Genomic DNA, 27,187 nt, shown 5'->3' with positions numbered 1-27,187 from the left:
GGGTTCACTTTTGGTGTTGCACATTTTATGGATTTAAATTATTTATTTCCAAAAATGCCAAATAGCCCATTCTGACTATATTTAACAATTCAGTGACTAATAACAAAGCAAATCTTATTTCATCAAAATGACAGTTGACTGGGATGTAAATAAAAAAAAAAAAAAAAAACTAAAAGGTAAATCTTTGCCTGCAAGGATTTTACTATTTTAATGGAATAAAAAATGACACCATAACGTAAAATTCTTAGCCAAGTTCTTCTTTGAGTGTCTACCTACAAGGCAGTATCTTAGGACCACTGCTATAGGGGAAGAGACAGGGAGATAAAAATGATTTATTTGGATATTTTGTTCAATAAGTTTTTTATTCTTCTGAGCATTGTTATAAAATAAATAATACATCTAAATAATTACAATTAAAAGATAAAATGATATGATCTAGAATTGTTAGAATATAAAGAATTGTTGAAACTCAGGAGAGATTTTTTTATTCTGGCTAATTTGATATTGCTTAGTGAGGGAGGTGGTTTGTTAATAGGTTTTAATCAAAGGCTGAACCTTTAATCAGGGAAAGACAAGATACAGAGTTACAAAGCCAGGGAAATGAGGAAAAGGGCCATTTATTCATTCAGCATACATTTATCCAGTGCCTACCAGGAGCCAGCCACTATTGTTGGTGCTGGAGATATAGTAGTAAACAGACAGACAAAAATTCTATCCTTGAGGAACTTATTCTTTTTTGTAGGAAAGCAAAGTTTCAGTTTGGTAGAAGTAAAGGAAACCAGAAAATGGATCAATCAGTCAATCAAAAAACATTGGGGAGGGAGGCAGAGAATGTCTGGAAAGATAAAACAGGGCCAGGACAGGGGCCCCTAGATGGCTCAGTCAGGTGAGTGACCAACTCTTAGTGTCAGCTCAGGTCATGTTCTCGTGGTTTGTGAATTCGAGCCCCACACTGTGCTCTGTGCTTCTGGTGTTTCTGTCTCCCTCTTTCTCTGCCCTTCCATGTTCATTCTTTCTCTCATTCTCTCTCTCTCTCAAATAAAAAAAAAACTTAAAAACAAAAAAAGAAGGAAAGAAAGAAAGAAAACAAGGCCAGGACACAGAAAGTTCTGAAGATTAAGTCAGAAAGTCAGACTCTATTGTTTAGATGAAGGTAAGTTATAAAGTTTACTAAGCAGTAAAGTATCCTAATCAGATCTGTACTTTAGGAAGATTAATTAGGTAGCTAATTAGTAAAACAAAGCCATGAAGAAAGAAGTGGATAGATTCTGCAGCAGTTCTACAAAGAAATAACATAGACAAGCAGGTCAAGGGAAAAACAGGTCAGGTTCTAGAAGAGAATATATAAGTCTTCAGAGGTGAAGTTAAGCTATACAGACACAAAACATTAAGGCAGTGCCTGGCCTGTGCTTCATAATGTAGTTCTGTATAAGGGAGAATAAATTTGTGGTGTCCACCTTTTCCTTTAATAGATTAATTCTCTTCAAAGCACTCAATTAACTTGATCTTTACAACCCTTTCCTTTTGCTGAAAACAGTTGACTACTGAGGTAGAAATGCACTGGCTTCAGATAATCAGATGGACCTCCCATCATTAAATGTCCCTATTCTTAAAGGAACACTGAGGAACTGGAATAAAGGGGCCTTTTTGTTCCAGTTTAATTCTATTGTCTTCCTTGCTATTCATCTGTTTAGCAAATGAGGAAAGAAATTAATGACAGTGATGAATGAAAAGCTGAGGGAAATGTGTAGGCATTGTATACTTAAGCCAAGCCACAATTGTTTCCAAAATGAGTCTGATGCTTAATTTTCCAATCTTTAGACTCCTGCCTTTATTCTTTGTTTTTCTTTACTTTTCCATTATTCTCAAAAGCACCATGTACAAAGTGAGTCCATGGTCAGCTTGCAAGGAGAGAAGTAAAGACATGCCTACATATTAAATTCCAAGCTCCAATCTGCAGGAATTAACACTTTTTAAAATATTGTCCATAGGATGCATTACAAGAGAGAGAGAGAAATACAAGTGTCTCAGGTTGCCAGAATAAAATACAGAAGATTACACAGAAGGTTTTTGAGCACACAAGAAAACTGGAAAGAGAAAAACATATACATACAAAGAGTACACACACACAAACACACACACTATATATATATACATATACATATATATTTGTGTGTGTATATATATATACACACACACACATACATACTCACTGAGGAATACTGAGAAAGGATTTAATTGGTGCCTAAGTATTTTTTACAGGATACTTGCCTACCCTGCCAACCACACATCCACCTTTTTCCCCTTCTTTGAGAGTGGTGTCTTCTCAGAATAAAGAAATATAAAATACACGATCTCAAGTCATGGGTCGATTAGAGCAAATTCAATTTCGCCATTTATGTTCTATTTCCTTAAGTATTTTAGTTAAACTTTCTGAGCCTCAATTTTTGCATCTGTAAACAGGATTAATAGTAATATCTACCTCTAGGTTCTAGTGTGTATTCAGTGAGATCATACAGGTAAATGCTTACAATGTCAAGTAATTAATAAGCAATCAGTAAGTGTTATTTATCACTGCTTATTTTGTCATTGTCATTATTATTAAACCTCTTAGACGAAGGAAGCCACATAAATAAAAGGCCAATTCCTCGGACATATAGCGCAGTTAAAATCCCAACATGTGCCAGAATGTCTTAAAAGTGCAAACTCACTTAAAACCCAGGCATCCTGGGTCACTACTATCACTTCTAAGAAGAGTGAGATACTTACAACTCCAAAACTTAAAATAGCTCAGAAGTGTTGGCAAAGATATCCTTGTTGTGAAGGTACAATAAGTGCCCTTTGTGAATTTCACTCCCCAAGTGTTAACTGACATACAGCATGCAACACTTGACAGTCTCATTCAAAAGCAGTTTAAAAGAAAGTGCCTGAAATACGGAGAATTTGGCTGCTCATTATAGACACCACTTTGGCAAACATCATGTTGAGGCATCAAAGCTTTTCAAACACTGAAAGACCTAACTCAGACTCAGATAAGCAAAGCTGATAAACAAATAGTCTCTGATTCCAGGGTATATTTGTTTAATACAATTGTTCTTACCAACTAAAATGATAGGCTTAGTACAATTTAACCAAAATTTTCCCAACAGAAAACTATTGTTTTTCATTTCTATGTGGTTTCTTTTACTCCTGACTTTTCTGAAGTAGCAAGCATGAGGGTGGCAAGTCTTCCCCTGCAGATCCTAACCCTTCCCTCACATGAAACCCCCTCTTTCAGAGATTCTACATTGCTTAAGGATCCCTTACTCTCCAGCCTATTTAAGAAGTTTTCATCTCTAATACTGTGATGAGACAAGAGCTGTCACTTCTCCCTGAAACTGTCCATGTTCTGTCTACACTACTAAAATGGAAACAAACTTTAAAAGAAATCTAGATGTAAGAAATGCTCTATAGCTGTTTGTACATAACGCAAATATTGGATACATCAGTTGTGATACGTAGTTCAGATATAAAGAGCTACAGAATGTGGATCATTTCATGAGTTGGTATGCTGCACCCTTCCCTTTATAAGAGCTTAATGTTATGTGTATCAAAAGCATAAATGTTGTACCAGAACAGAGATAGCTGCACAGGCTATCAGTCAAACTATTCATTACTTACAGCTATTTTTTCCAGGACTATCTCCAAGAAGGCCTTTCCTCCTTTTATAAATAATTCAGTTACCTTTAGTTTCACAAACTTCTTGAGCATATTAATTTAGAAAACATTTCATGAGCATTAACTGTGTACTGGCAGCACCATGCTGGGCCTTGAGACAAAATTATGATGAAACTATGAATAGATTGTTTCATGCAATATAATAGATGCCATCATAAAGATTAATTAGGGTAGAGGTTGAATTAATGGAGTAACAGGATCCCAATTCCAATTTATGGAGAGGAGGGAGGACTTCCCGCTACCACCACCAAGAAGTTCTCTGAATGTCAACCAGGTATTGTACAATTCAACTCAATTCTAACACTATCACACAGAGGTAGCATCAGAATCCACAGGTTTAGGGCTCAGTTCTACAAATATGCTCCCCACCCCAATCTCAGACACCAGTTACAAGACTGGCTATAAATAAGAGGTTCCCAAGACCCCCTCTTTCGGTTCCATTAATTTGTTAAAGTAGCTCACAGAACTCGGGAAATGCATTTACTCACTAGATTACCAGTTTATCAGGAACAGCCAGATGGAAGAGATGCAAAGGAGAAGATACGTGGAAAGGGTGCAGAGCTTCAAAGCTCTCTTCAGGTGTGTCACTCTCCTAGCACCCACTGGAAGCCCTTGAAACCCTGTCCTTTTGGGGTTTTATGGATGTTTCATTACATCCATATGTAATTACATCATCATGACTCATTATGTCACTAGTCATTGGCAACTGAACTCAATCTCCAGCACCTCTCCCCTCCCCAGAGGTTGGGATGTGGGAGAAAAGGAGGCTGAAAGTTTGAACCCGCTAATCACGTGGTTAATTCTCCTGACAACCATCTCCCCATCCTTAAGTTAGCCAATGGTTTACAAAAAACACCTTCATTGTGCATATCACAGGAAAGGGTTTTACAAGTCATACACTAGGAACCATGAACAAGAACCAAATACATACTTCTTACAAATCACAATTTCACAGGGAGCATAGAAATGCTTACTTACTGAGGGATAGAAAAAGTACTGGGAAGACTTCCTATAGGAATGAAATCTGAGCTAAGTATTGAGTATCCTGGCTACAGTATAAGTAGAACTGTGGTTGATATAAAAGATGATATGAGAAAGAATGTCAAAGAAGGCACAGTCTGAGGAAAGGAAAGCAAGACCAGGAAACAAAGAAGGCAAGAATTTATGCAAACCAACTCTGAGCAATATCATGTTGGTGGATGCTGTATTAGTCTCCTACTGCTACTGTAACAAATTATCGCAAATTTAGTGGCTTAAATAACATAAATTTATCACCTTATAGTTCTCAAGTCAGAAGTCCAAAATAGGTTACCAGTACTGTACTCCATCTGGAGGCTCTCGGAGAGAACCCACCTCCTTTTCTCTTCCAGCTTCTAGAGGTTACCCACATTCACATTGCTTAGCATGTGGCCCCTTTTCAGAAATTCTACCACTTCTATATCACATCTCCTCTCCCTTTTACTCTTCTACCTCCCTTTCACTTTTATAAAGTGATTACACTGGGCCCACAGGATAATCTCCACATCTCAAGATATTCAATTTAATCACACCTATAAAGACTCTTTTGTCATGTGAGGTAACATATTCACAAGATCCTAAGTATGTGGACATCTTTGGAGGGTCATTATTCTGCCTATACAGAAGCTATTTCAGGTTTTAAGCCAGAAGCCAAAAAATCAGAGTTAACACAATGTTAACCGAGAATCAAGGATATCTTATGAGTTTCTGTATTTTAGCAATATCAGGTAATCATGCTAATAATTTTTTAATGTTTTATTTATTTCTGAGAAAGAGAGAGACAGCGTGAACAGGGTAGAGTCAGAGATAGAGAGGGAGGTACAGAATCTGAAACAGGCTCCAAACTCTGAGCTAGCTGTCAGCACCGAGCCCGACACAGGGCTCGAACCCACAAACCGTGAGATCATGACCTGATCCAAAGTTGGACGCTTAACAAACTGAGCCACCCAGGTGCCCGAATATTTTTTTCTTAGGTATCTTACTTACTGTCTTATGCCCAGTATTTCTCCTCTCTTCCCCACTCAGGGAAAAAAATGTATGTGTGTAATTTATAATGCCATTTAATAAGGCAACAGGGAATATATGAAGATTTGGGCCTCTACATCTAAAAGAATTACATATGCTTAATAAATGCATTTGGGTTCTTAGCTTGAAATCAAAACCACATGGCAATCAACATTTTAGGGCCATGAGAAATCAAGGGCAGCCCATGCAGCAAAGACAGGCTGATCTGGAGACAAGCCCTGGCTTTGCCACTACATAGGTCTGTGTTCCTTGGACACACTGCCTGAGCTTTATGTGACCTATGTTCCTCATCTATTAAAGGGGCACAAAAATGCCTGTCCAGCAGCTTTATTATAGGAGTTAAATAATATTGGCAGTAACATTTTGATATTTATGGCATTAGGCATTTATAATGGTCAGCGTACCATTCACCTACACACATGTTCTACAGCACCTTACTTCTCAAATACAGAAATTAAGCATGACTCATATAAGCTAAATATGGTAAGGTGTAAAAAATACTGGATAGAATCTCTCATATTTAGTCTAACCTGACAAAACTGTGTTTTAAAAAAAGGTCAAAATAACTATTCTTATAATTATTTATTCAAACACACAAAAATTGTGAAATATTTTCATTGGATATTTTATAAAGATGTCTCTGAAGCAACATCTATCTGTGTAGGAACCACATCAGGCCTAAAACTCTCCAGTACATTTCCACGGGCCCAGGGTGGCAGCCTTTTTCTTTGTTTTCATTACTCACAACTACTGGAGAACAGAAGCCAGTTACATTTGTCTTCCTAGGGTTCGAAAATAATTTTCAATCTTTTTTTTTCCCCTCTAACTTATATTCACTTTGAGGGTGTGAGTGCTTGAAAAATTCAACAATCTAAAAAAGTTAAAATCACATTTTCCTTGAACGGTCCTCAGGCCTCTTCAGCATTCTGTCCATTAGAAGATATACATATATAACTATGTACATACATATTTATATATTTATATAAATATGCTAGGACAAACAAAGGAAGACTCCAATTAATGTTATGTGTTTGTAGATGCTCAGCTCAGCCAGCATCAGGGCACAGATATAAATTAAATAGCCCTCAGATGACAGACATTGTACAGAAAACAATTTGAGCCTGAAGTCTGAAAGCCTTCATTTTAATCCTACAGCTAGAAGGGCATGTACAAATACATGTCTCAAGCTGTTGATTCATCCACTCAGAAAATATTTGTCCAGGCCCTCCCATATTCTGGGCACTTTCCTAGGCACCAGGAATAAAATGGGCAAAGGAGACAGTGGACATGAGGCTAAGAAGGTATGTGTAGAGAAAGCGCAGGCTGCATGGAGACATTTGTAACATATATGAAGACTTTTCTGTTTTTTAATAGAACATTTTAATCCAAGCTTGTGAAATAATCAGGTTTTGGAAAATAATTTTAAGATAAAGGTAAAACATTTGTAGAAATGAGTTACAATTCAATAAATATTTTTAGTTTCTCTTTTGCATTTATGCAAAAAAAATCCCTGATGATCTTGAGTTCAATTACATATTCATATGTAACTTTTTTCCTTATAACATTTAATTTTTGGCATGAACCCTTTAATCAATTCCCTTTAAATGAATTCTACTCAATGAGGGGAAAAAGCCCAATACTGCACTAATCAATAATCTATAATAATGATTCTAGTCCTTTTTTAAAAATCACTGCTAAGTCTGTTTTAGCCTTTGCTATTACTCTACTATACCTGTTAGGTTCAGTACCATACCAAATTTTTCCAAACATACCAATCTTTTAACACATTTTCACTTGCTAAGGTGAAAGCTGCCTTTCTGCTGTATTGTCCTATATTTTTTTAGCTTTTAGAAGATGTGTTGGATTTCCTAAGAGATTTTCAAGTGGCAATTTTGTCTACATAACTGCTGATCTNCACAGACTGAAACAGGCTCCAGGCTCTGAGCTGGCAGTCAACACAGAGCCCGACGCGGGGCTCGAACCCACGAACCGTGAGATCATGACCTAAGCGAAAGTCGGACACTTAACAGACTAAGCCACCCAGGCACCCCTGGTTGACGTTTCTTATAATTGGTTGTTTTTTTTACTTATATGTGACCTACTGAGCAGGATTTCTGGGGAAATGACTGACATCAGGACCAGTACAAGATATTAACAAGATAAGCCTGAAACACCTTGTAGTGCCAGAAAGTAAGGAGGAAGTAGTAAAAAAATAAAAATAAATTTTAAAAAGATGAGTATATCATAAGGACACAGGAGATAGAATGAAGATGTTCCCTCTGGCCAAATCTGAGACAATTTGAACACTAAATTAATTAAGCTCAGTAATTATAAACTATTGAAAAAAAAGGAATTATGAACTCCTACCAATAATAACCAGATAAGTAAATAAAGGGAGAAGAAGGGAAGGCTTTCCTTATAGAAGAATGACAAATACTGTCTGAAGGACATGAGGGGACCAGTGGGGACAGAAAAATCATTATTTTGCAACTATTGCAATAAAGATTGAAGAGGAAAGAAATGCCAATGGAAGCTAAATCCAGAGGAATATTTTGCTGAAAAGGATATGTGCATGGTCTTAAAATGTCTTCCTATAGGTTGCTTTACAGTAATTAGAATTTAATCATGAGAGAAAAATCAGATGAACTCAAAGTAAGGAATGTTCTTTTTTCAAAAAGGGGGGTGCAGATAGAACTGTATTCCTCAAAAACATCAATGTCATAAAAGACAAAGAAAAGCTGTGGAAATGTTACAGGCTAAAAGAAGCTAAAGAGCCATGGCAACTAAATACACTATCTGATCCTAGGTGGGATCCCATACTAGAAAATAGAGAGAGATTGCAACATATAGGACAGTATTAGGTCAATTGACAAAACAGGAATAGAAATACTAGTTTCAATTAAGCTATTTCCTCAATGTTAATTTTAGTCAAGTTGAAAAGTCTGTTGTGATTATATTAGAGAATATTCTTCCTCTTGGGAAATATCCACTAAACTAATATGATTAGAGGTCCATGATGAAAGCACACTTAAATGACTCAGAAAAACAAATTATGTAGGACACAGGTAGATGGGTGGAAAGAGAGATTTAAAGAATAAATGACAAAGAGAATGCTGTAAAATATTAGCATTTCATAAATTGAAACAACTATATACAAACATTCCTTGTACTTATTTTTGAAATTTTTCATAAGTTTTAAATTATTCCAAATAAAAATTTTAAATAATTTTTAAAAATAAATGTAAAATAGTGAAACAATAGAGGAAAATGTCAAAAAAACTTTCCTCTGAACCATCTTATCAAGGTAGATTTTCCCATTATTTTCTGTTGCTTCTCCTAGCTAATTCCTTTTGTAGTAATTAAATACGTGGAATTATGTATTTGTTCATTATTTGCTAATTGTCTCCCTAAGAAACAATCCTTGAGCACAGGGATAACGCTTAGTATTGTTTACCACCACCCCAACATCTAGCTTAGTGGGTAGCATAAGGTAGGTACTAAATAAATATCTTCTTATTAGATGGGGAAAAAAGTACTGGTTTTTATATATTTATCTTAATACATAGGTACTTTATCTTTTGTCTCTAACTTCTCATAATGGGACATGTGATAGCTCCACAATGGAGGATTGAGTGGAGTGGTGAATGCATATATTGAATTTACTTATATAAGATTCTGTGAAGAGTACTATTAGAGAATTATTATTAAAAGAATGTGATATCTACATTCAAGGGGCTTAAAATTTAGTCAAGAATGAAGCAAATTATTTTATCTTTAGATTTCAGAACTTCAGCCCAAAGATTACACAATATTTATTAATCTCAATAAATTAAAATACTGAAGTAAAATAAAACTTGTATAAACACTTCTGGCTTAGTATCCATATCCATGTGTGTGGATTTTGGAGCACTGTCATATAATGAAACAATTATATAGCTAAGAAGCTAGAAAATTCTCATTTTCAGGGAAAATATTGAAATTATGACCACCCTTTAAACACTGAAGAGGGATAGTAAATTTGAAACTTTCAAAAGAGAAATAAGCCATTGAAAAATAGCACACTACTCAAGCTATATTAATAATGATCTCACCTAATCAACAGAGAGTGACTTTAGCATGTGAATACTTTTATTCATTAGTACTTCTATCCTTCAAATATCACAAAACATTCATGAATAGATACAAGATGTAAAATACATTTTCAGAGTTGACTTATTTAGCAAAAAAAATATAATGTATAGCCGCCTAGTTCTGATTTTAAAGTTATAACAAAAAAAAAGTGTAAGAAAAACTTTCTAAGCATAAAATAGCTAACCTTTTAAATACTGAAACTAATTTAGAGAAAAAAATAATATAAAAATAAATTCTTTCCAACTTTCAATCTGACAGAAAACCAACTATATAGTTGGGCAAAATTGCCAAAACAATTATTTAGTTTTGCTGATTCTGCTAGAATGGGCTCCTTTGATATGAAGTGTTGACAGTTAAAGTGGTGACCCTGGTGGCAAGCAAAGAGTGACAGACAGCAGCTCTGCTAGTCTGAGGTTATGGTCCTGTTTGAGGCAAGCAATGAACTGGTAAACCAGCCAGAGACTCAATTAAGAATATTAGGATGGGAGACAGGGGCTTGAGTAATCAAAATTATTATCAGTGAATAATATGAAAATGAAAGCAAGAAAACAATTACATATACAATAGCAGCAAAATAGAATAAAACATTTAGGAATATGTTTAACAAAAAAAATTAAAGATTTGTAAATTGAGAACTATAACACATTGTTGAAAGAAATTAGGAAAGTCCAAATAATTAGAAAGAAATTCCAATGTTCATGGATTAGAAGATAGAATTTGTAATGATTTCAAATCTCCCCAGATTAATCTACAGATTCATTATAATTCTCAGCAATCTTTTATGTAGCAGTTTACATGCTGATTTTTAAATTTACACGGAAATGCAAAGGACTTAGAACAGTCAAAACAATTTTGAAAAAAAATAAATGTGGACAATTTAGGTTACTTGATGTCAAACCTTACTATTCAGTTATAATGATTAAAATAATGTAATAATGGTATGATGGTAGGCACATAGATCAATGAAACAAAATTGATAGTTCAGAAATAAACCCTTACAGGGGTGCCTGGGTGGCTTAGTCAGTTAAGCATCCGACTTTCGCTTAGGTCATGATCTCGCGGTTCGTGGGTTCGAGCCCCGCGTCGGGCTCTGTGCTGACTGCCAGCTCAGAGCCTGGAGCCTATTTCAGAGTCTGTATCTCCATCTCTCTCTAACCCTCCCCTGCTCATGCTGTCTCTCTCTCTCTCTCTCTCTCTCCTAGAAATAAATAAAAATATTTTTAAAAAAAAGAAATAAACCCTTACATTTATGTTCAATTGATTTTCTACAATAGTGCCACAAAGTCAGTTCAATGGAGAAAGCAAAGTCTTTAAAAAAAAAAAAGTGCTAGGACATTTGGGACAATTGGAAATGCATTTGCAAATAATAAAATAATACAAAAAACAAAAATAAAATTTAGACCTTATATCATAACCATATGCAAAAGTAAATCAAAATAGTTCAGAGACTGAAATATAAGAACTAAAACTATAAAACTTCTGGAAGAAAAGATGAAGGAAAATCCTCATAATCTTGGGTTAGACATAGTGCTTTTAGGCACAACAGCAGATATACAATCCATTTTAAAAATCTCTGACAAACTGGAGGTGCCTGGGTGGCTTAATCGGTTAAGTGTCCAAATCTTAATTTCGGCTCAGGTCATAATCTCACGGTTTGTGAGATGGAGCCTCGCAGCTCTCTGACCTCACCCAGCCTGCTTGAGATTCTGTCTCTCTCTCTCTCTTTCTCTCTGCCTCTACCCACCCTCTCTCAAAAATAATTAAACATTAAAAAAATAAAAAGCTATGGCAACTGGACTTCATTAAAAACTTTTGTTCTTCTCAAGATACTATTGAGGTGCCTGGGTGGCTCAGTCAATTAAATATCCGACTTCAGCTCAGGTCATGATCTCGCAGTTTGTGAGTTCAAGCCCCGCATTGGGCTCTGTGCTGATAGCTCAGAGCCCGGAGCCTGCTTTGGATTCTGTGTCTCCCTCTCTGACTACCCCTTGCCCGTTCTCTCTCTCTCTCTCTCTCTCTCTCTCTCTCTCAAAAATCAACGTTAAAAATAAAAATAAATAAATAAAGATACTCTTAAGTGACTGAAAAGACAAGCAACAGATTGGAATAAACTATTTGAAAACTATATATCTCATAGAAGATTTGTACCAAGAAAATATAAAGAAATCATACAATATTTTTTAAAAAACACCCAATTAAAAAATAAGCAAAAGACCTGAGTAGACAACTTGCCAGGAAAATATGTTACCTCCTAATAACCACATGAAAGATGTCCAATATCATTAGTTGTTAAAGAAATATAAATTAAAATCACAATGACAAAAAAAAACATGCATACCAAAATGACTATAATTAGAAGACATATAATACCAAGTGTTGTCAAAATTGTAAAGAAATTGGAACTCTCCATACATGCTGGTGGAAATGGAAAAAAAGTACTATCTCTTTGGAAAATAGATAGGCATTTTCTGAAAATGTTAACCATAACTTACCACATGAACAAACAAATTCATTCCTAGAAATCTACCTAAAAGATATGAAAATTTACAACGACACAGACTTTTGTGAGAATGTTCATAGTAGTCTTATTGATGAGAGCCAAAAGCTGGAAACAATTAAAATGCCTATCGACTGGTCAATGGATAAATAAAATGTGGTATATCCACAAAATACCATTTCATTGGGATACTAATTCAGCAGTAAAATGGAATGAAGTACTGATTCCATACTGATCCCAGTTAGTCTGAGTTGAAATGGTCTTTTGAGAATTAGGAAGAGTAATGGAAAAGTTCTAAAACTGGATGGTGGCTAGGGTTGCAAAGCTACATAAATTTACAAAAAATATATTCAATTGTACCGTTACAATGGGTGAATTTTTTACATGTATATTACATCTCAATTAAGTTGTTTAAAAAAGAAAAATCTGTTATGTGATATATTAACAAAGTGGGAAAAATATCCTGAAATAATTGTTTAATAAAATCTAATGTGACCCCTGAATATATCCATCACCCACATATACTTTTCATTTAACATAGTGGCCCTTCCCCATTAAATGGTATCATGAAGCAACCATTTTGTTGGGATAGAGTTATTACAGCAAAAGTTAATATAAAGAAGTAAGTTCTGTCCTTTATGCTTAAAAATACATTTGTAAAACACCTGGAAAGGATAATAGCTTTGAAAATATTCTCCCAAAAGGGATTTATACTCTGCACACACAACCTCACCCTCTATCCCTAGGCTGAACCATGGGGTGGGGTAGTGGCGGACAAAGAAACCAGTAACATTTTGAGGAAGCTAAATGCATAGGAATCTTTGGCACCCATATTGGGATAAAGCCCAAAATGTAGACAAAATCTCTGGATTTCTCATAGTCAAAAACTGAACAGGGCAAAACTATCTGGAGAGAGAATCTGGGCGGAAGCCTCTGAGAGTTCTGTCAAGTTTCTTATAGCTCTAGAGTAGCAAGAAAGCAACCAGTTTTGACCTCTGCACTACAGGGAGGTACAGAAGCAGCTGGGAGAGACCAACTCCAAGGGATCTTGGAATTCAAAGAGTCAATGTCTCAAAACCCTATTATGACATAAGTTCCCTAGCACATGGATATGATTCTGGGAATGAAGGGGATAAAGGCACTGAAACTCTGAAAATCTCAAGATTATGTGTATTCCTCCCTGCACAATGGGAGCATGAAACAAACACAACCAACAAGAAATTACACTTATTCCACACTAAATCTGTAGACTGAGATTTATGTCTGTTATCAACTATGAAGTAGTGTTACTCAAACTTTTTTATATTATCTCCCCATAACAAGCCTTCATAGATTTTTTTTTTATTATCCTCCTCATAATTTTTTAAATGTTTATTTTAGAGAGTGAGAGAGAGAGCACAGCAGGGAAAAGGCAGAGAGAGAGGGAGACACAGAATCTGAACCAGGCTTCAGGCTCTGAGCTATCAGCAAAGAGCCTGACATGGGGCTTGAACTCATGAGCCATGAGATCATGACCTGAGCTGAAGTTGGACGCTTAACCAACTGAGCCACAAAAGTACCCCACCTCCTCATAAAATTTTAACACTACAAATATATCATACATTATATACATGCTGTATTTGTGTATGTGCTGTACACATAAAAAGAGTAAGATTTCTTTTTGCTTCTTCCAAGAATCTATTTTTGCACCTTTGGTAGCAATATCACCCTTGTTAAGAAAGCATGCTATAAAATTCCATTTAATGGGACATATAAAAGAAACAGGTTAAATAATTGATGATGTTAACTTACAGCTAGCATTTTACTAAATACCTTCTTATACAGCATTTCATTTGGTCCCTTCTGTAAACTTATAAAGTACGATTATCATCCTAATTTTCACAGACAATTAAATGAATACTCTGATAATAAGCAGTTGAGCTAAAACTGGGACCCAAAAGTTCCAGCTCTAATTATACTCTTTCTCTTTGACACCTTGCATCAGGAAACATTCCTTTTGGGAATGGTAGCAACTTCTCTCCTTTAAATCATGGAACTATATAAATCAGTAGAAAATATAGTAGAGGGACTCACTCTATAGGAGAAGGAAACTTACCAAATGATTATGGGCCTATTTATCTCAAATTACTAAGATTTGGTATAATAGCTGAAGAGATAGGAGATTATGAAGAATTCAACATAAAAATGTAAGTGCAGACCATTAGGAATTTGCAATAACTTTATGTTACAACTGCCACTGTCATATATAACTCTAGATAGGTGAACTGGGATTTGAAATAGTGAGAGGCTAACATAAAAACACATGTAAAAGATTAATTAAATTATTAAAATGTATTAAATATACAATTATAGGGGTGCCTGAGTGGCTCAGTTGGTTAAGTGTCTGACTTCGGTTCAGGTCGTGATCTCACAGTTTGTGAGTTCAAGCCCCTCGTCAGTCTCTATGCTGACAGCTCAGAGCCTGGAGCCTGTTTCAGATTCTGTGTCTCCCTCTCTCTCTGCCCTTCCCCAATTCATGCTCTCTGTCTCTCAAAAATGAATAAACATTTAAAAAATGAAATAATAAAAATATATATACATTTATAAACAGAGAAAAAGAGAGATTAACATGTACTCACTGTATATTAACATATATTCAAAAGCAAGACTTTGTCTTTAATTGTTATTAATGAGTTATAGCCTGCCCCAAAGAACTGACTTCGAACCTAAATCCATACTTTATTTATTAGCTATAAAATTATGGGGTAAAATTTGTGAATACTATTATAGCTATATGTACAATTCACAATACACATAGCCATATGTATATTCACAATATACATTCTAGGCATGTATACCAAGTGTCTTATATTTAATTTAAATATGCCATACAAAATTCTTATGTATTATTTATAAAGGAATCATGGCTGCATTGTTTCCACAATCTTAGTAGGATCACAAAAGGATGCTTATCCGAGGACTAGAATTGCAAATTTATGACTGGTGTCTGAGGAGCTTTTCTTGGCAGGGACCATGTGAAATAGCAACTCTTTTCTTTTTTGTCTGTTCCCACTGTCCCAAATGTGTACACATTTGCCTTATATTCTAGGAGAATATTTAATATTTTAGAAAACAAGATTGAGAAGTCAACAGCAGACTATATGAAACAAATTTCCACATACAATCTGGACGTTTGTGCCACAAAGGAAGAATACACAAGATTCCTACCCCAGCACTCCAAAACCTCGAGATATAGATTGGGGTAAATATAATCTTAATAATCATGGATTATTGGATTGGTGCCTTGGATTGATCCTGTACTTCTAGTCCAAAATGAAAAAATCATTAGAGCAAAGAGTTGGTGAAAGATCATCCTGAGAGAAAGGCAACAAAGTGCCAGCAGAAAGAAGAGTTTCGCGTGTTTGTAGAATCAGAAGAATTTGAATATGGTATTAAGTCCTCTTTGGGTTTGCAGGAATATCCTCCATAGACATCATTTGAAAGGTTTTAGCTTGCTTCAATTACTATGCTATTCCTGGTTTTATTTGGCATAATAAATACCATGAAAGAATAATAGAATTAATAGATAAATGATAGGGATTAAAATAATTCAAGTAGTAACAAGTAGTGAATTAAAGCATATGAGTTATGATAGACCTGTGTTAAGAATGTTTCAGTTATTATGTACACAAACTTGACATGCCGAAACACTTTTGGTTTTTTTTTTTTTAAAGGTTTTATTTATTTCTAGGAGAGAGAGAGAGAGAGACAGCATGAGCAGGGGAGGGTCAGAGAGAGAGGGAGTCACAGACTGAAACAGGCTCCAGGCTCTGAGCTGGCAGTCAGCACAGAGCCCGACGCGGGGCTCGAACCCATGAACCGAGAGATCATGACCTAAGTGAAAGTCGGACGCTTAACCGACTAAGCCACCCAGGCGCCCCAACATGCCGAAACACTTTTGGATCCTAACTGTTTTTATACGAAAAATAAAAAGGATAAGCTATCATGATCCTTCAAATTCAGGAAATTCAGATAGAAGTGCAGTTTTAAAAAGTATTTAAAACTCACTTGATTTTTAAAATAATATTTTTCTTTCATATCCTGAAAAAAAAAATTTAGATTGGATGGCTGTGACTCAACTCTTTCCCAAAATGTATAGTGAAATGCACAGATGCACTGAATTTAAGGTGACAGTGTTGAAATATAGCAGTAAGTCAACTTAAGTACAATGTTTCAACATGCTACATTATTCCTCGATGAAGATATCTATTTATCTATATACATCTATAGTATGTATATGTATATAAACATTGATAATTTTGACTGAATTGATAAATCAATTTAAGTCAGATGGCATGATATTCCAATCAAAGTTTTCTTAAATGTAAAATTGTTTATTGAATGCAGCTTTCAGCACAAAGTCTAAAAAATGCCTGAATCAAATGTAGGAAATCAATTTGATGATTTTAATGTAGTCTTTACTCAATTTTTACCCTGCCAAAATGACTGTATAAATTGAGTAGAAGAGCTGACTAGATTTATAAAAGCAAGAAGGAGAGGAAAAGCTAATGAAGAGATTACAAGAATTACAGAAAAATTATTGATAATCAGATGAAATGTCTCAAATTGTTAAATTAATCATATCAGTATAAAAATAATAAATATAAAGTCTTGAGTAAAAATATAAAATAAATGAAAATTTCATACTCAAGTGAAAATGTCATTGGTGGATAGTTTAGTGAGCTCTGTAAAGGACTTGATTTTGTAGGACATGAAGAGTGTCACAAGTTCTTTGGGTTTGTTTTTTTTTTCCAACTCTTTAAAAATGTGAAAAACATTCTTGGCCCAAGGCAAGGGCCAGGTCTTATTTTCATATCCTCACATGGTGGCTTGCTAAATATAGACAGATGGACTGAAAGATGGGCTTATTTATCCACTTATCTGAGTTACGAAACTGTCAAATTCAAGAGTAGCTTTGCAAAAGATGAAAAAGGAAAAACAGTTCTCAGAATTGTCTTTCAAATATGCATAATTGTATGAATTGATTTTTCAATTCCACATTTTTGTTAGGCCAGTATGTCATCAGACACAAATCTTCACATTATTTTTATTACTGTGAATAATCATTATTATCCAGAGTGTCAATGTGCTTTGAAAAGGGAGCTAATAAAACCTCAAGGTAATACTGTCTCTGAGAACTGCATGAACTGAGTGATAAGTGTGACTTCAACTTGAGCCATATATTGACCACACTCTTGTTCATTCCTCCTTCCCCTCCATGGACCACCAATAAGAAGGATGGCTTAAGCTACTTGGCTAGAAAGCAACTCACCAGGCAGAAGACTGGGGGAAATATGCAAACCTGAAAATCTAGCATCTTTCTCCAGCTCAAAAGAAATGAACAGAAAGCGGAAGGGAACTGACACAGCAATTTGTATTTCCCTAGCTATTATCTAGGTGCTTACTGGGGGAAAGAGATGGTTCCACAAGGTTTGTCCTGCCAGGAAACTGGGAAGAGGGCTCAGAATCCAAAAGATGAGCAACCATGCCTTGACTGGGGTTGCTTAACAGAGGAATGTGTAGATTTTTCTGGGGCAGATCGCAAGTGATAGGTGCAAAGGCATGCCTAGGCTGGAAAAGGCAAGGACCAGTCACAGTTTTGTTTGAAGTTAAATTTGGTATAGAAAAAAAAAATCCTAAAATTTATGTGGGCTTATAAGAAGTTATAAATATTAAGTAGACACATGACAATCCATCAGCCCCCAACAGGGACCTTGGTGTTAATTATGTGGAAGAGTCTCTGGATTAAAGGTCAAAGGACCACCATGCCATCAAATTATTATTAACAGAGAGGGAGCGAGGCACTCCAGCTACACACTGTAACACAGTGTCGTGCCAGCATGTGCTGTGGTCACTAAACCCACTGGGCTCACTAACAGCTGGAACCAGTATAAAAATTCCCCTGGACTATTTGGGTTATTTCTCAGTACCGACAAGTGGGCAATCATACACACAGACCTCCCTATCCCCCTTCCATTAACACCTTATAGTTTTCTGTTATCATAAGAAATTAGAACCAAGAAGAAGGAATGGGAAAACCCTTGAAGGGAAACTTGATGTATAGAGTTTTCAGATGAACTATAATACCTTAAATGTGTTTGAAGAAACTTTAAGCAGCAGGTTTCTCTTTCAGCAAAGTGTGTTTAGTTATAAAATGGAAGTTTCCCTTTTGTTTTACTAACTATTGTGAATTACCACTAGCTATTGTGAATTATCACAACCATAAAGCATCATATCAGATATACTGAAATTTTCTCAAATTTAATAAAGTTAGAATAGAGAAAGCTTCAAAATTCCATAAGAAAATATATACATTTAGAAATGCAGAAACCTAAAGGTAATTAAGAGATATGAAGAGGAAATGAGAAAACGATTATTTAAAAATTGCGGTGAAGGGGGGGCCTAGGTGGCTCAGTTTTTAAGCTGCCAACTCTTGATTTCGGCTCAGGTCATGATCTCACAATTATGAGTTCAAGCCTTGTGTCAGAGGCTCTGCACTAACAGCTCAAAAGTCTGCTTGGGATTCTCTGTCTCCCTCTATCTCTGCCCCTTCCCAGCTCATGCACGCGCGCACACATGTTCGCACGCGCGCGCGCTCTCTCTCTCTCTCAAATAAATAAACTTAAACAAACGGCAGTGAAAAAAAACTCTCAATCTAAGATTGCCTCTGAATCTCTCGCAGAATGAATTGTAGCTTATTCTTAAAAAATAAATATCTAGGTTCCCGAGACCAAATCAATTTTCTCCTCACACCAAAACTACAGATACTGTAAGTTAAGTACTGAAGTGTATGAAATCTTCGGAAATATTTTAAAAAATTTTTTTAATGTTTATTCATTTTTGAGAGACAGCGCATTAGTGGGGGAGGGGCAGAGAGAGGGAGACAGAATCCGAAGCAGGCTCCAGGCTCTGACCTGTCAGCACAGAGCTCAGCAGGGGGCTCAAATCCACAAACCGTGAAATCATGACCTGAGCCAAAGTCGGACACCCAACCGACCGAGCCACCTTGGGACCCCCAGAAATATTTTTAACTGACAAATAAAGGACTAATAAATTAAACAAACAATAAAAACACTGAGCTGTATTTACCATAAAATATATAGGCTTTATAGTCGACAATAGTTCGCACATTTTTTTATGCCCAGATCACAGTATCCTCAACGACCAGAGACCACCGGGGAGACCGAGTAACGCATGCAAAGGCAAAGGGCTTTATTACGGGCTCGAGCTCGGGCTCACAGACTTTACCAGAGCAGTGGATCCGTGCTGTGAGCCCCGAACAAAGGCAGAGTAGGATTTTTATGGGGTTTGTGACAGGGGAGTTACAGAAGTTGTGGCATGGGAACATTGATGCAATCATAATTATACAATATCATTGACAGCAGGTTTAACCATACACATTGTCTAGAGTATTTGTTACTTTTGGCAAGACCCAATTACAACATTTAGAGTACTCTTAAATTCAACCAATTACAGAGCGAGCCTAGGGTCTTGTTCGGTGCCTAATGGGTTAACTTTCACATTAGGTAAAAGAGTTTTATCTATAGTTGCTGGCCTTTCTTGATTGGGTGTTGCAAGGGTGGTGTGGTGGAGTGATGTGGTGGGCGGTTTCTCCTGCCTTGGGCAATGTGTAACTGCCTGATAGTTTCGGGGAAACTGAAACTTAGGCCTTCTAGTTTAGAGGGGAAACTTAAAGCCTGTTATGGAGTCAGTCTGGTTTAGACTTGTGTCCTTACAATTTCAACTGTCAGATGAGGATGGCCCAAAACAAATCCAGAATGATAATAAAAACAGGCTATAACTAAGAATATTTCTATAAGTTTATGGATTGCTTCTGAAAGAGCCAATAAGGATTATGATAGCACAATAAATATGTTTAACAGTTGAAAGAATCGAAGGTCTTTGGTCTGGAAAAACTAAGTACAGACAGGACATGTGACATCTGTCTTCCAATAACTAAAGGACTGTTTCATGAGCACATGGAAGAGAAATCAGATTTATCCTACGTGACTTCATATGCATTTGACAACAAAATTTATTAGTCTGTGGCAGGTATAATGATAAATAAGTGATGAAGTCCTAACAATAAAACTGCTCAATAAAGCTGTGTTGTGTGGTAAGGAGCTCCCCATCACTGCAAGTACTTACAAAAGAGATGGGACTCAAATGCAACAATTGAGAAAATTCTCAGATATAGAGGGTAAGATTAGATGGCCCTAGACCTCTTCTAACTGCAAGTCCTTGATTTTATTTGTTTTATAGCTTTCCACAGATAATGAACATGAGGTGTTTGAAAATGTTTCTCAAGCCATTTCCTTTTGTCTAAAATTTTAAGAATTTTAGACAAATTCATCTTTCTGAATTTTATGACCAGATTTATTTATTCCTGTTACAGAAAAGAGGACCAAAGGTGAAAGTACAGGGAAATAAATGATCTGAAGGGTTTCGATAAGCAAAGAGTCTCAAACTCAAAGACCTACAAGAATCGGGTAGGTACTGCAAATTATTGATGTGGGCAAGTAATTCTCTCTTCTACTTTGAAACCTATCACCATGTTGAATGCTCTTCTGTTTTCCCAATTTTAGTAAAAGACATGGTATCTTATCTAAGTTAATGCTAGTTGGTGTCAAATAAGTACCAAGGTAACAGTTCAGTGCATTTGTGCTCAGGGGTGTTTTTCTGCCTTCAGGCTCTTTCTGTCCTGTGGCTCTGAAGATCTAGGACATTCCAATTCAGCCTTCAAAAGAGGGAAAAGAGTGTAGACATTATCAAATAAATGTAATAATTTATTTAAAAGATCAGCAATTACATTGTTTTTTTAAAAACATTTTTCCAAAGAACATACAATCCTTCTCATGGTTAGGAGATTTCAAACATTATGCTCTAAGCATGAATATCTGCTTAGGTATAATTTTAGATTCTAATGAGGATGAAAAAATACATAACAAACCAGAACGTATTGCTTCCCACTTTAATTTCATGCTGGAGATATTGGAAAGATAGAAAAAAGCAAATGAAATAGAAATAAAGAGTCTGCCTAGTGTCCGTGGGCGATTTGACTTTGGCAGGGCTCCTTGGGTCCAGTTCACCAGCTCTTGTTTGTTTATTTTACCAATGGGGAAAATATCTGGTTTATCTCTGAACATTTTTCACAAGTTAAATGTGACATTTTCTTTTTCCTCTAATGTGGTCTCATTATATTATTTCTGAACCAGTGATATCCCAAAAGCTTTTTCCAAAAATGGAAGCTGTGAGGCTAATTATTTTAAAAATCAGCCATGGTAGTTACTGTCGTTACTTTGTCACTCAGATGTCTGGCCCTGTGCATTGCATTGAGCTTAGTACTAATTCTATCCTCATTAAGCAATCAAGTTTGGCCAGAATTGGTTTGAACATATAGTTTAGCTACTCTAAAATGTCTAACCAGTCTTGTTTTCTTAAACAAACAAACAAACAAACACAAACAGGCTGGAGCTCTTCAATCACAAGTAAAGAAACTTGCAATAAAAATCAGTTTCTAAAAGAGGGACAAAATGCACTATATTATCTAATTTTGAAGGACCCAAGCTATTTTTGCTAAAATACCTACCCACTTTTCCATTTTCCTAAATGCTAAAGTTTACCTGGGAATCCAAGCAAGAGGTTAGTAGGTTGAAAGGAATTTATTGCCTTTCAACATTCATTCAACTAGTGCCAATGAGGATCTACTGATGTGCCAAGAACTGTTATTGACAGCTCTATACCCAATATGCACAGTCCCTGCCCCACAGTTTGCAAAAGAGATAAAGGGACATTAGCAATTTAGAAACTTGGCAAAATCACAGAGCTAGTAAAGGCTAGAACCAGTACTGTAACCCACCCATTTATATATTTAACAAATATTTACTAAGCACTTGTGGTGTTCCAGGCACTGTCTAGGAGCCACTGATTTAGTCCAGTCCTCTGCCCTCACGGAGTTTATATCTTGATAGAGGGTCAGCACAATAATTCCAACAAACAAGAATCACTTCATAGTGATAATTTACTTAAAAATAAAACAAGGAGGTGACAGGGTGACTACATCTGTGAGAAGAGTACTCATGCTAAGGTAACACCTAAAAGTTTCTCCACTTTGACACGATTGTCCCTCCGAGACTGATAATTCTTTGTTGTGGGGGATCATCCTGTGTGCTGTAGGATGTTTAACAGTATCGGTGGCCTCTACCCACTAGATGCCAGTAGACCTTCCCAGGTCCTGACAGCCAAAATTGCTAAATGTTTTCAGGGTGACAAAAATCACACCTGTTTGAGAACCACTGATCTAGGGCACAGCTCTTCAGGTAGGATTAGGCTTGGTATGTGTTCAAAAGAAGTTCATATTGAGTAAGGAGGAGAGGGGCAGGAGATGGGGTTATAAAGGTAGGTGAAGTACCCAACAAGCAAGGACTTTTAAGCTAGGTGAAAGAATTGTGATTTTATTTTAGACTGCCTCTTACTAGGCTATTGTTGTTGTTCAATAGCCAATGGGATTCTCTCCCTCTTTATTTTTCAAAACCTCTTCATCCTCAAGCCTTTCCAGCCTCTACCCCAAGACTCACAGTATCCAAGTTCTCTAGGCCTCCTTCATCTATCCTATCCTGCTTTCTCTTATTGGTTCCTGGGGTTTGACACTTTGTTTGCATGAATCTTTTTTGTTTGTTTGTTTTATTTATTTTTGAGACAGAGAGAGACAGAGCACGAGTTGGGGAGGAGCAGAGAGAGAGGGAGACAAAAGATCTGAAACAGGCTCCAGGCTCTGAGCTGTCAGCACAGAACCCAATGCAGGGGTCACACCCACGAACTGTGAGATCATGACCTGAGCTGAAGTCGGATGCTTAACTGATTGAGCCACCCAGGCACCCCAGAATCTTTCTCTTTCTTGTATCTTTTTCCTGAAACACACTGTCTTGCCTTTCCTGCAAGAAATCTTATTCAGGCTTTACAAGCCAGTTCAAATATCTGCCTCTCTAGGTTGTCTTACTCAACTCCTTTCTGCAGGCAATACCACAGCATATATGATAGTGCTTTCTGTTCTTCATATCTGAACCAAGATCTTCTCCCTCACTGCAGATTCCCAATGAGTGTGAGACAAATCTTGGTCATCTTTGATTCTCCACTAGCTACCAGTGCCTGATATGTATAAACGTTTGTTTCTCCACCAAAATCTATGTAACTGTTTTGAACCTTCTTCCTAATCTAAGAATACTACTTAAGAAAAAGTCTTCCTGTCTTTCTATCAACTTTGAAAGATGTATTCTTCAATTTTTCTTTAGTGAATATTGGCTGGTACATTTTACATAAATAAAACGTACAGAATCTTGGCAGTACACACACACAGACATACACAGACGCATACATGTATTCACTCAAATTTAGCTACTTAAAAAATATATCTTTAAAGTTATGGTTGTTATAGGCCATTCTTTTGAGTTATATTGATTGGATCTAAATCGAGTTTACAAAAGTAAGAAATATGAGGGCCACAATCACTGAGGGAGCACAGTACACTCTAGTTTTGATTAATACATTTGAAACTTCTCTCACACCACGCTACAAGCATCAGGGCCTGTCCCACCCTGCAAGGATTAGGATCCAATCATCTAGAGTAAATAGATTAAGGAGTTTATAAACCACAGGTCTTATAAAATTTCCTCTCACAAATGCATTATTTTAATAAATGTCTTCAAAGTCAATGGTGCTGATTTTATAATGTGTACTCATATAGTCAATGAAAAGGCTGAGAAAAGAGAAAGCAGCAGTAAAAGCTGCCAGTTGATGAGTCAAGTTGTAAGCAATGTGCTGCTTTGTAAACTTGGCCGAGTAAAAGCAAAACGTTGGACTAACAAAAACGATGATTACAAGATCAACTCTTGCATTCAGATTTGATCCAAATCAGAACAAGATTCTAAGTTCAGCTGGCGGTGTTTTGCACATAGTAGGCATTTAATAAATATTTGCTAAGTGCACGAATATGCATTGCCACTCACCTGTTTTCTTAATATTAAAATATCTGATACTTTAGTTAATAGCCTCTTCACATGATCCACACAGTCTGAACTTTGTCAAAAACAACAAATCTAAGCACCAGTTTGAGTTAATTCTAGGACGAAAAAGGCAGCCCAAGTGTGCGGTAAACTTAGTCTTGCAATGAAACCACTACAGGCATTTCTCAATCTCCATCTCCTTCAGTTTCCTCCTTTAAGATACTGTGTGAACCAAGAACTCACATGGACAAGGCAGAACTGGGTGTGAACCCCTCTTCTGGAGTGTATGCCAATGGGATATAAGAGTCCAAAGGAACCAGAACATTGTTCTATTCCCTACTACTCATCACAGTCCTCATCATCGCATAATATTTATTGCAGCTGACCCCATGACCTCCAGGGAGGTCATATTTCAAAATGATTCCAGCTGCCTTCTTTTTTCCCTAACAATTGATAAGTTTACCTAAGACAAAGAGGTGGATCTACTGGGCCTATTTTTGTATTACCAATCATGGAAGCATATAATTGAAGATTAAAGTTAAGTCAAGAAATTCTCTGTATCAACCCCTTAAAATGATAACAGGGAGTTGGAAGATGTGGCTTCCTATATTCTTTTGTTTTCATATTTTTACTAACCTTACCAGTCGTTTGAGCTGTGTATATTCAGTCAAGTAACAGGATGCACATGTGAAAACAGCCTATCAAAAGTTTCCAAAAGCTTTTAGTAAATTATCGCCCTTCCAGAAGGATTATCCAGTGTCCAGGTCAAATGTACATACTGAACAAAGCAAGTGAAACAGACTACTCTCTAGGCTTTAAGAGCATGTATTAGAAACAGTATTTTCCTGCAGCCCTAGCTAGTGGCAACATTGCATACTTAACTTTTGGTAATAATCCAAATAAGCATTATCTTTAAAGCTGCTTTTGTTTAAATGACCTTTGCCCTTACTTCTTTGTTTTCATTGTCCCCTTCCAATTAGACCCCAAGAACGAGGCCGACTGTGGTTCCTAAACTGGCCACCACCATCTCTCCTAGCCCAGACCTCTCCTAAAACCTTGCCAATCCCACCAAGATAATGGCGCCCGTGTCCTCTTCCAAACTGGCCTTTGTGACCGCCTCGGCCAATGACAGAAGTGACGCTATGCGATTTACAAAGGAACTGAAAATGCAATCCATCTTGGAATACCTGCTCTCAGACGCCCCCCCCCTGCCGTAAGCAAAGCCCTCAGGCGACGACTATGGCACGTGCATAAGCAGCAGCCGCAGGCGGAAGAAGCCGCTCCGCCTGGAACCTTAATGACGAGCCGCAAGATGGCGACCCCAGACCGCAGCCGCGGCTCGCGCCCCGCAAGGCCCACCTGACAGGCCTGCGCATGCGGAAGGCCAAGCGGCGGAAGGCAGCCGCTGAGGAGGTGGGGCAGCAGGGACAGCTCAGGGAGGAGCGCCACCGGGAACACCGAAGATGCTGACCGAGAGAGGCGCAGGAGGCCGACGAACCGCACTGTGGTGACAGCGGGACAGAGCGGGCGCCATATGCCCCCGCCCCCTAGCTACACAGTCACCGGCTGCTCGGACTCCCCAGCCCCACCCAGGGCCCCGGGCATCCGTGGAGAAGCCAACCAGCCGGTATCCTCTCGCGCCTCCCTGCAGGCGCACAGCCGCACGCACGTGGAGAGCAAACCTGCCAGCCCCGCGGGGCCCACCTGGAAGCCCCCAGGACACCCGGTTTGCCCCCACGGCCAGGCCCGGACCCTGACCCTGTCGCCGGCTGCCAGCGCCAGGCCGGGCGCAGGACAGAGAGCGAGGCGCTGACCCCGTCACCTGGCTTTGATAGAGAGGATGACCCCACTTACCAAGGCTGGGGTGCCGGGAACTTTCTGGCCTGGGACTTGAACCCCTGAAGGAGCAGGCACTGAGAGCTGGCCTTCCTGCGGAGGAGCCTTCTGAGCCAGGATTGGCACGTCTTCCCAAATGTGTACCACGTTCGGCCCTCTTCAGATTTATGAAACTAAAACAAAAACAAAAAACTAAGCTTCAGCCATTGCTAAGCTTCAAAGTTGAGAGCCAACCCCAATTTGACAGATATGAGTAACCCATCTTAAAAGTACATCCTTCTGGGTGCCTGGGTGGCTCAGTCGGTTAAGTGTCCATCTTCAGGACGGATCACTAGGTCATGACCTCATGGTTCGTGGGTTCGAGCCCCGCGTCGGGTTCTGTGCTGACGGCTCAGAGCCTGGAGCCTGTTTCAGATTCTGTATCTCCCTCTCTCTCTGACCTTCCTCTGCTCCCTCTCTCCGCCCCCCCTCAGAAATTTTAAAAAAATTAAAATAAAAAAAATAAATCCTTCAGACTAGAGCCATCTCACTGATACCACATGGTGCAGACAGGCCATTCCCTCTGAGCCTAGCCAAATGGCAGCTTTATGAGCAAAAGAAATCACTGTTGCTTTTTTTTTTTTCTTTAGGCCACTAAATTTGGGGGTGGTTTGTTGTGCAACAATAGATAACTGATACATACTGCCTAATGTCTGTATAATCTGTTATCCTTCTAATCCTTATCACCAGCATCCGAAATTCAGATGCTCCTCACTTGCCTAGAGTATTGCGATAACGGACTCTTTTCTTTCCCTCTAGTCTCTCCCTGGTTGACTTTAATTTCCACAGTTCTCTATCTTGCTAACTTACATCTTTTTTATATTACTTCCCCAAAACCCAGGAAAAAAATTGAACCATGATCTGAGAAGCTCTCAACATCTTT

The 27,187-nt window shown here is 37.5% G+C and overlaps 1 long non-coding RNA gene across 1 annotated transcript in view; it reads right to left on the bottom strand.

The window, feature by feature from the left end:
* The window catches only part of LOC144238004 (uncharacterized), a 118,203-nt gene extending 92,455 nt beyond the window's left edge, over positions 1–25,748 (bottom strand). Inside the window, exon 1 of the long non-coding RNA XR_013336984.1 lies at positions 25,617–25,748. This is a non-coding gene — a long non-coding RNA (uncharacterized LOC144238004). The remainder of the gene's footprint in view (positions 1–25,616) is intronic.
* Between the last annotated feature and the right edge of the window lie 1,439 nt (positions 25,749–27,187).

This window comes from Crocuta crocuta, unplaced genomic scaffold (assembly GCF_008692635.1).
Source record: "Crocuta crocuta isolate KB4526 unplaced genomic scaffold, BGI_CrCroc_1.0 scaffold240, whole genome shotgun sequence".
NCBI lineage: Eukaryota > Metazoa > Chordata > Mammalia > Carnivora > Hyaenidae > Crocuta > Crocuta crocuta.
The sequence above is the reverse complement of the archived record's forward strand: the minus strand, read 5'-3'. Positions and strand labels throughout refer to the sequence as shown.